The sequence below is a fragment of the Capsicum annuum genome, chromosome 1, assembly GCF_002878395.1.
Source record: "Capsicum annuum cultivar UCD-10X-F1 chromosome 1, UCD10Xv1.1, whole genome shotgun sequence".
Classification (NCBI taxonomy): Eukaryota; Viridiplantae; Streptophyta; class Magnoliopsida; order Solanales; family Solanaceae; genus Capsicum; species Capsicum annuum.
The window spans coordinates 37,351,041-37,359,094 of record NC_061111.1 but is presented as its reverse complement, the minus strand read 5'-3'; positions in this window follow the sequence as shown (position 1 = coordinate 37,359,094).

Genomic DNA, 8,054 nt, shown 5'->3' with positions numbered 1-8,054 from the left:
CGATTCTGAAAGTGTTCTGAGACGATTTAAGTCATTAATTGAGTTCATGAGTTTTAATAAAGTTTAAATCCGATCATGGTCAATCTTTGATTGAGACGACCTTGGATTAGTGTCATAATATTTTCAATAGGTCTGGAATGAACTGTTTAAGTCAATATACATATTTGATTTGTTTTCATGAGGTTTTGAATAAATTTTAATGATTTATTTAAAGTTTCAGGTATTTTAGATAATTAATTTAATTAGTGTTTTAATGGGTCAAAATCTTAATTTATATATTTGTGTGGCTAATAAAAGATTGAATTTTAAGTAATTTTTTTTTTTTTACCATATTTATTAATAATAAGAAAAGAAAATTTGAAAAATGGGGAACAGAAGTTACACCAAAATAGGGAAAAGGCATCAAAACCACCCTGAACTATACACAAAAAGTCACTTATACACCTAAACTAACATGACGACCTATTACACACCTATTCTTCTCAAAAGTGAATTTAATTCCACCTTGAATTTGACGTGGAAATAACATTTATTTTTTTAAAAAAAGACGCGTCTGGAGAAATAAAAAAGCCAAAAAATCTTTAAACCCCTAACCCCACCCCTGTGTACACTCTTTATTCTCACCCATCTTTAATTTTTTCTCTCTCTCAATCTTCCTTTCTTCTTCATGACAATCACTCCTCCATGATAGTTTTTAGAGAAAAAAATTAGAAAAGATTGAGGATGAAATCATCGTCAATCGAAAAATTTTCTGATGAGATGTTTGAAATTAATCAAATGTTATTGCTTCCACGTTGAACATCAATTTTTCAATTTGAAGAAGATAGTTTTGAACATTGAAGAAATTGAAGAAAAAGAAGAAGATGACATTGAATTTAAATGATGTTATTGCTTGGGTGTATTGATATGATCCCGTTAATTTTTTTTTCTTTTTGGAAATTAAAGAAAAAGAAGAATCGAAGAAAAAAAGGAAGCAAGTCGTTTTCTGGTAGATTCGTCGGAACGGTAACAAAAAACGATTGGGTCTTTTCCGGTGAATAATCCAACGATCCTCAGCTCTCACTCTCGCTCTCTCTCCTGTCCTCTCTCCGATCAACTCATTTTTTTTCTTTCACTGATTTTTGTCTCTTCCAGTAGGTCTGTGTATGGAATCAAAAAAATGGAAGTGTGTGTGCGTAAAGATCGAGTATGTTGGGAGTTCGAAAAAGGAAAAAGAAAGAGATGAATATGGTTTTGGACATTGAAGAATTTATTGAAGAAAAAGAAGAAGAAATGGTTTTGGACATTGAATAAGATGGTTTTGGACATTGAAGAATACCTGCACTTTCATTGAATAATCAATAACTTGATTTTTACCTGCACTTTCATTGAAGAATCAATAACTTGATTTCCAAACTTGATTTTTGGTGAATTTCAATCCTGCATATTGATTTTGATATCGGGATGATATTGAATAATAGTTGAAATTTTACTTTGAAGAAAAAAAAACTAAAAAAGAAAAAAAATTATAAAAATAATAAATTTATTATTTTTTTTCGTATTATGCTGATGTGGCACTGACGTGGCAGCGGGTGTAAATACCACATCACATGCAAGTGGTATAATGTCTGACAGGGTATAAAAAATATCACTTTTTTATAGTTTAGGTATGTAATAGGTTACTAGTATAATTTAGGTGTGACTTCGACTTTTCTTGTATAGTTTGGGGTGGAAACAATGTCTTTTCCCACCAAAATATTCTTAGTGATTCTATTAATAGTATGTTTTAGGTACATAAGAATTTAATTGGTTGTATACTTAGTTGTTTTTGACATAATGATTACAATAATGATGGGCCAATTATTACTACTCTTGATTATTTTTGACCTAATTCCAATGATTACTACTTTTTCTTTTGTTCTTATTAAGTATTATGAGAAAAGTGATGCAGTAGTCACTTACTGTTGAAATTCATTGTTATTCTAATTAGAGTGGTGGATTTGTTAACAAAAAATAGTTATCATATTATGTCATTAATTTGTCCGCGCGAAAAGAATATTAATCTTTGATAACTTGAAAAAATGTTGTTGAGGGCCAAGATTTCAAAATTTTTTACTAGACAATTTAGCCATATTGCTTTTTTTCTTTTCTAATTTTCTATGGCCCACATAATTAATTTATTTCTGGTTTAATAATAATTGAATAAATTAAATCCTAAATTTATATGGAAAAGTTAACTAATAGGATTAAATTACTGTTTATTCTGTTAATGATTAATTACTGACTATTAGTAGTATAACTACTATTAGTGGGATAATTATTTTATCCATAAATCACGTTGATGGAACGTGAAAAACTTAACTGTCTATTCCTTATATTATAAAAGGGATCCCCTCTCTGCCAAAAGAGAATAAGCTCCATCAAAATTATTCTGAAACGTAAGGTAAAGAGAGAGAAATAAATATTCTGTTCTGTGCTTTCGCTAATTTCGGTCAAGAAAGTTATAGAGAATTTCGGTATGTTTCTTGACTGACTTTTAAATTTGTTAAAGAATGGTATGTGAAAATCATTAAGTTCTACGTTCCTAAATAATTGATACGATTATTCATATTAGATTGTTTAAATTATACAATCTGTTAAATTCTTACATGTGGTATCCGAGCCAGATTTTCGGAACTAGTGATTTTCCATTAAAATTAATGTTTCTCCAAATCTTATGAATTTTAATTATGTTTGTTAGAAATTTCACAATTATTGAATAAAGAAATTTGAAATATTGGTATTCTTATGATTGATTCTATTTAGAACAATATAATTTAATAGTCTTTTTGCATATGAAGACTTGAAATGGTGAATATATGTTTCCGTACGTAGTGTGATTATATGCATGGGAAGTTCTAAGATTCACAAAATAGAATTATTCTTAGCATTATAAGGAAGAATATGATACTGAAGACTGAATTGGAAAAGCATAATCATTATCATTATAAGGAACACTCAAATAAGGAGTTCAATGGTAGAAAGCCATGTGTATTGCACCTTATAATTCTAAAAACTTTTTAGTAGTTTATATATCTGATGAAATAAGTGAATTTAATACTCCATCTATTATTATTTTCATCCATGATGTGTATCCACTGTTTGTATTTGCATAACGTGATGTTATGGAGAATTTTGAATTCTGCTTCATGAAATTATTGAATATGCGTTATTTTCTTTTATGATAAAATTACAATAAAAGAAATCTTTAACAGCAAATTTAGTTATTTGGTTCACTGAATCTTTTCAAAAGAATTGTTCCTATTTTGTACCTTACTAAAAAAATTTAATGAAAAAAATTAATGTTTTAAAAATTTTCTTTTATTGGAATTATATATATAAGATTTGTTAATCATCAAAGTGGTCGAATCTTTATGAAATTAATTTCAAACTAAAGATTAAATTTAAATTAATTGCCCATTAATCTTGATGCTTATAAATGATGTACCAATTATGGGTAAATTAAAATTTTGGTTATAAGACATTTGTGGATCACCCAAAGGTTGATTGTTTGTTCGTATGACCAATAAATATTAAAGAGATAATTTTGATGTATCGTTAGTTTTATTTATTTATCCAAAGATAATAAATACTATTAATTAATGCATTAAATATTATCGATTTGTGTTAAATATACTTTTAAACATCATTATGTTTAAAGTTGTATTTTGATGTTTCGCCCAAAGGAAAACATCAATATACATTTAAGAAAGTAAATTATTTCTGAATTTGATAATGTGTTTAAACTCGTAACTCAAAGTATTAACAAATGAGCATGTTCTACTTGCAGCACTTGCCCTTCATTCGCACTCTGCCTCTATTACGACTTTTAACAGACTTAACTTTTCAGATTGGTGTGAACAGATCAGATTCCATCTTGGGTTTTTAGATCTTGATGTTGCACTTTACTCTGAGAAGCCAACTGCTATTACTGAAGCTAGCAATGATGAAGAAAAGTCCTATTATAAGCACTGGGATCGGTCTAACAGATTAGGCCTAATGTTCATGCGAATGAATATTGCGGGCAACATTAAGACTACTCTTCCCAAAACTAAAAGTGCAAAAGAACTTCTAAAACTTGTGGAAGAATCTTCCCAAACTGCTGATAAGTCCCTTGCTGGAATACTAATGGACACCTTGATCACCATGAAGTTTAATGGTTCACGTACTATGCATAAGCATGTTATTGAAATGACAAACATAACAACAAGACTTAAGTCTTTGGGAATGGAAGTGGAATAAAATTTTCTTGTGCAGTTCATCATCAACTCATTACCGTCTAAGTATGGTCCTTTCCAAATGAACTACAACACAATGAAAGACAAATGAAACGTGCATGCATTGCATTGTATGTTGGTTCAAGAGGAAACGAGACTGAAGAATCAAGGAACCCACTCCATTAATTATGTAAATCATTAAGGAACTGAAAAGAAAGGAAAGAAGCATGGTAGGGGACAACAAAAGCAACTTAATGTTAATGAGTCCTCATCTTAAGTACATAAGAAAGGAAACAAGAATGGGAAGTGTCATTTATGAGGAAAATCTGGACACTTTAAAAATGATTTCCTGAAACGTAAGACATGGTTTAAGAAGAAAGGTAAGACTTGTGCTTTTACATGTCTCGAATCAAATTTAACTGAAGTTCCTTGTAATACTTGGTGGGTTGACTCTGGTTGTACTGTTCATGTTTCTAATACTATGCAGGGATTCCTTACAATCCAAAGGATAAACAAGAATGAAAGATATGTTTACATGGGAAATAGAGTAAAGGCTCTAGTTGAAGTTGTTGGGACTTATAGTCTGATTCTCGATACCGGGCGTCACTTAAATTTAGTTGAAACTTTTTATGTTCCTTCTATTTCGAGAAATTTAGTTTCTTTGTCTAAGTTAAATAAGACTGGATATTCCTTTAATTTCGGTAATGGATGTTTTAGTTTGTTTAAACATAATTATCTCATTGGTACTGGTACTCTTTGTGATAACTTATACAAACTGAATTTTGATAATTTGTTTGTCGAAATACTCTAAACTCTGCATCATAATGTTGGAACCAAACGAAGTTTGGTGACTGAACAATCTGCTTACTTGTGGCATACACCATATCTAAAGAAAGACTGGAAAGATTAGTTTAGAATGAAATTCTTTCAGATTTAGATTTTACTGACCTTAATATTTATGTAGATTGTATTAAAGGAAAACAAACAAGATACACAAAGAAAGGAGTCACAAGAAGCACACAGCTTCTTGAAATTATACACACTGATATATATGGTTCTTTTGATATCACATCTTTCAATAAAGAAAGATATTTTATCACTTTTATTGATGAATTTTCACGTTGTGGATGTATCTATTTGTTGCATGAAAAATCTCATGCGATTAATGTCTTAGATGTATTTATTACTGAGGTTGAAAGACAATTAGATAGAAAGAGGAAAATAATCAGGTCTGATAGAGGTGGTGAATATTATGTGTTTACACCTAATTTTTACTCTCCGTACTTAAGGTCTTCAGACTTCCTGACAGTTAAAGGGCACAAAATACAATTTTCACATATTTTTATAATTGATAATAAAAATTAATGTTCATCCTTACTTTAGAATTTTATCAATTTATTTTTATATTTTTTACTCTTTATAATTTATTAATAATTTTTCTTATTCTTATCCAATCATTATTTCAAAAACATTTGCACATGTGCATGACATCACATCTTTATAACATTTTTCAAATTAATTACATTTTTAATATTTTCAATATTCTTTATATTTTTTCAAAATTACAAATCAATTTCTACATTTTACAGTCTTCTAAAGTTGAGTCGAATAAATTATTTCAATATAGGTATAATAATAATTCGGTGTCTTGTCACATTAGCACAAATAATATTGTTGATACCTAAATTTTGTCCATCCTTTCTATTAATTTATTTTCTTGAGCTTCCAAATTAATAGTAAGTTGAATATTTTATATTTCATCACTATTTTAATTTATTACTATTTTTTATCTTTCTTATTTATGTAATACTATTATTACTAATTTTCAAATACTAATGTGTTATCAATAATACTGCTATTATTTTATTTTATTTTTCTTTAAAATCAATCGTTGTTACTTTATTTTTTAGTCTCATATTTATTAAAGTGGTCGTGCATACGTTAAATTTCTCGTAATTTTTTAATTATCATTATTTAATATATATTAAGCTAGCTATTAAATTAGAAGCTCAAAAGAATCAATTTAAAATTGGGAAGGACCCAAATAGTAAATTGGTAGGAACATAGATATGATTAACAATAATGTGAGTTTTAAACTTTAAATCACATAAAGATCCGTTGTTTTTTTTAAATACTTTTTTTTTTCAAAACATCTTTTAAGGTAAAAAGTAGAGTTTTTTTTTTTTATGTCATCTAAAAAAAATGATATTTTTTAATTTGTTAATTGCTACATAAGTAATAAAAAAAAATCAATGAAAAACTGAAATTTGAGTATTAGCTAAATTTTGCAACGGATCAATTTCAAATTTTTGTAACAGACACCTATATCAAATCAGCTTTTCCCATTCTACAAAACGGAGAAAAAATTTCAAATACAAAGGGGAGTCTTCTCTCTCTCTTACCATTCTCTTTCTCTAATGCCTCTCTTCCACTCTAAACCAACAAAAAAATCAACCCCCTCCATAATTTTTCTCTCTAAAAAACATAAACACAACGCACAACTTCTCCAAAAGAAACATACTTTGACACAAAAACATACACAAAAATACACACATAATCAGATTTTCTTCCTCCTTTCTCTCTCACAAATTACACCAAATCAGCTACCTTTTTCCGATTCCGGCGACCACCCAACAATGCCCAACTGCCGCCCTTTTCACTTTTTTTATTATTTCTTCTTATTCGCTGCTGCTCGATGGAAAATGTATAGATCCGATCGGATCTGCGCCTCTTCGGTGTTGCTCCGGTGAAACCCGTTAAGGCAACACCGGTGACCCATCCTTTCTTTGTTTCTTTAAGTTTTAGATCTGGCCGGAATCTATGTTTGGCGTTGCTTCGAATAAATTCCGTTGAAGCGATGCCGGTTACCTCCTCTTTTGTTTCAGTCTTAGACGATTTTCTTTTCCTCTTTGTTTGTTCTTCATATTGTTGTTTCAAATACTATTTGTTGTGGGTTGGTGCTTTTGTTTACTTGTGATGCTTGATAGTAATATTTTATTATGCTTGTTCTTGATTGATTTTTTTTAGATCTGATCGGAGTTAGCCATGGGTTCTTTAATAATTTACTTTGGCTGATTGTTGTTGCTCTATTTAATACTGATTTGGATATTTGGGGTGATTGTTCTGTTCAAAAGTTAATGACTTTTTGCCATTTTTTCATGGTCCTACATTATTCCATTACTGCATTTGCATATTTTAGTATTTTACCCTTATATTGATTATCTGGATATTTGACTGATATAATGAACAGATACTACACATTTTGGTCAATGAAAAAATTATTATTAATTTTGATGCCTCCGTAAATAAAAGATGGACTTTACGTATACAAATACGTAAAAATAAAATATTTTTGGGCGATGACGAAGTTTTTATAACATCACGATAACACAAGGATTTTACGATTCGTGTCTTGGCAAGGCGATTTAGGATGACCGATTCGTCGAGCAACCATTTCGCAGCCATGGCGAGTCTAAAACTTAATCGGAGCCCACACGTATTTAAAATTTAATTTGAGATACTTTTTAACGAAAATTACATTTGTACATATCTTTTTTTTATAATTATTTATTTGTTACTAACATTTTTTTACAAGTGTTTGTACAGGTTATTTGGAATACTCATCGGGAGTTGTATTCAAAGAGACCTTTTAATTTCATATTGCATTTTATATTTATATATTTGTACAAATATCATTATAGTGAAAACTTTATTTTTGGGGCATTGGGCGGGGATGTTCTTTATTTATACAATTATTATCATGTGTTTAGGCAAATTCAGGCCGTTAATACTTATGTTAAAAAATTTAATTCATTTAGA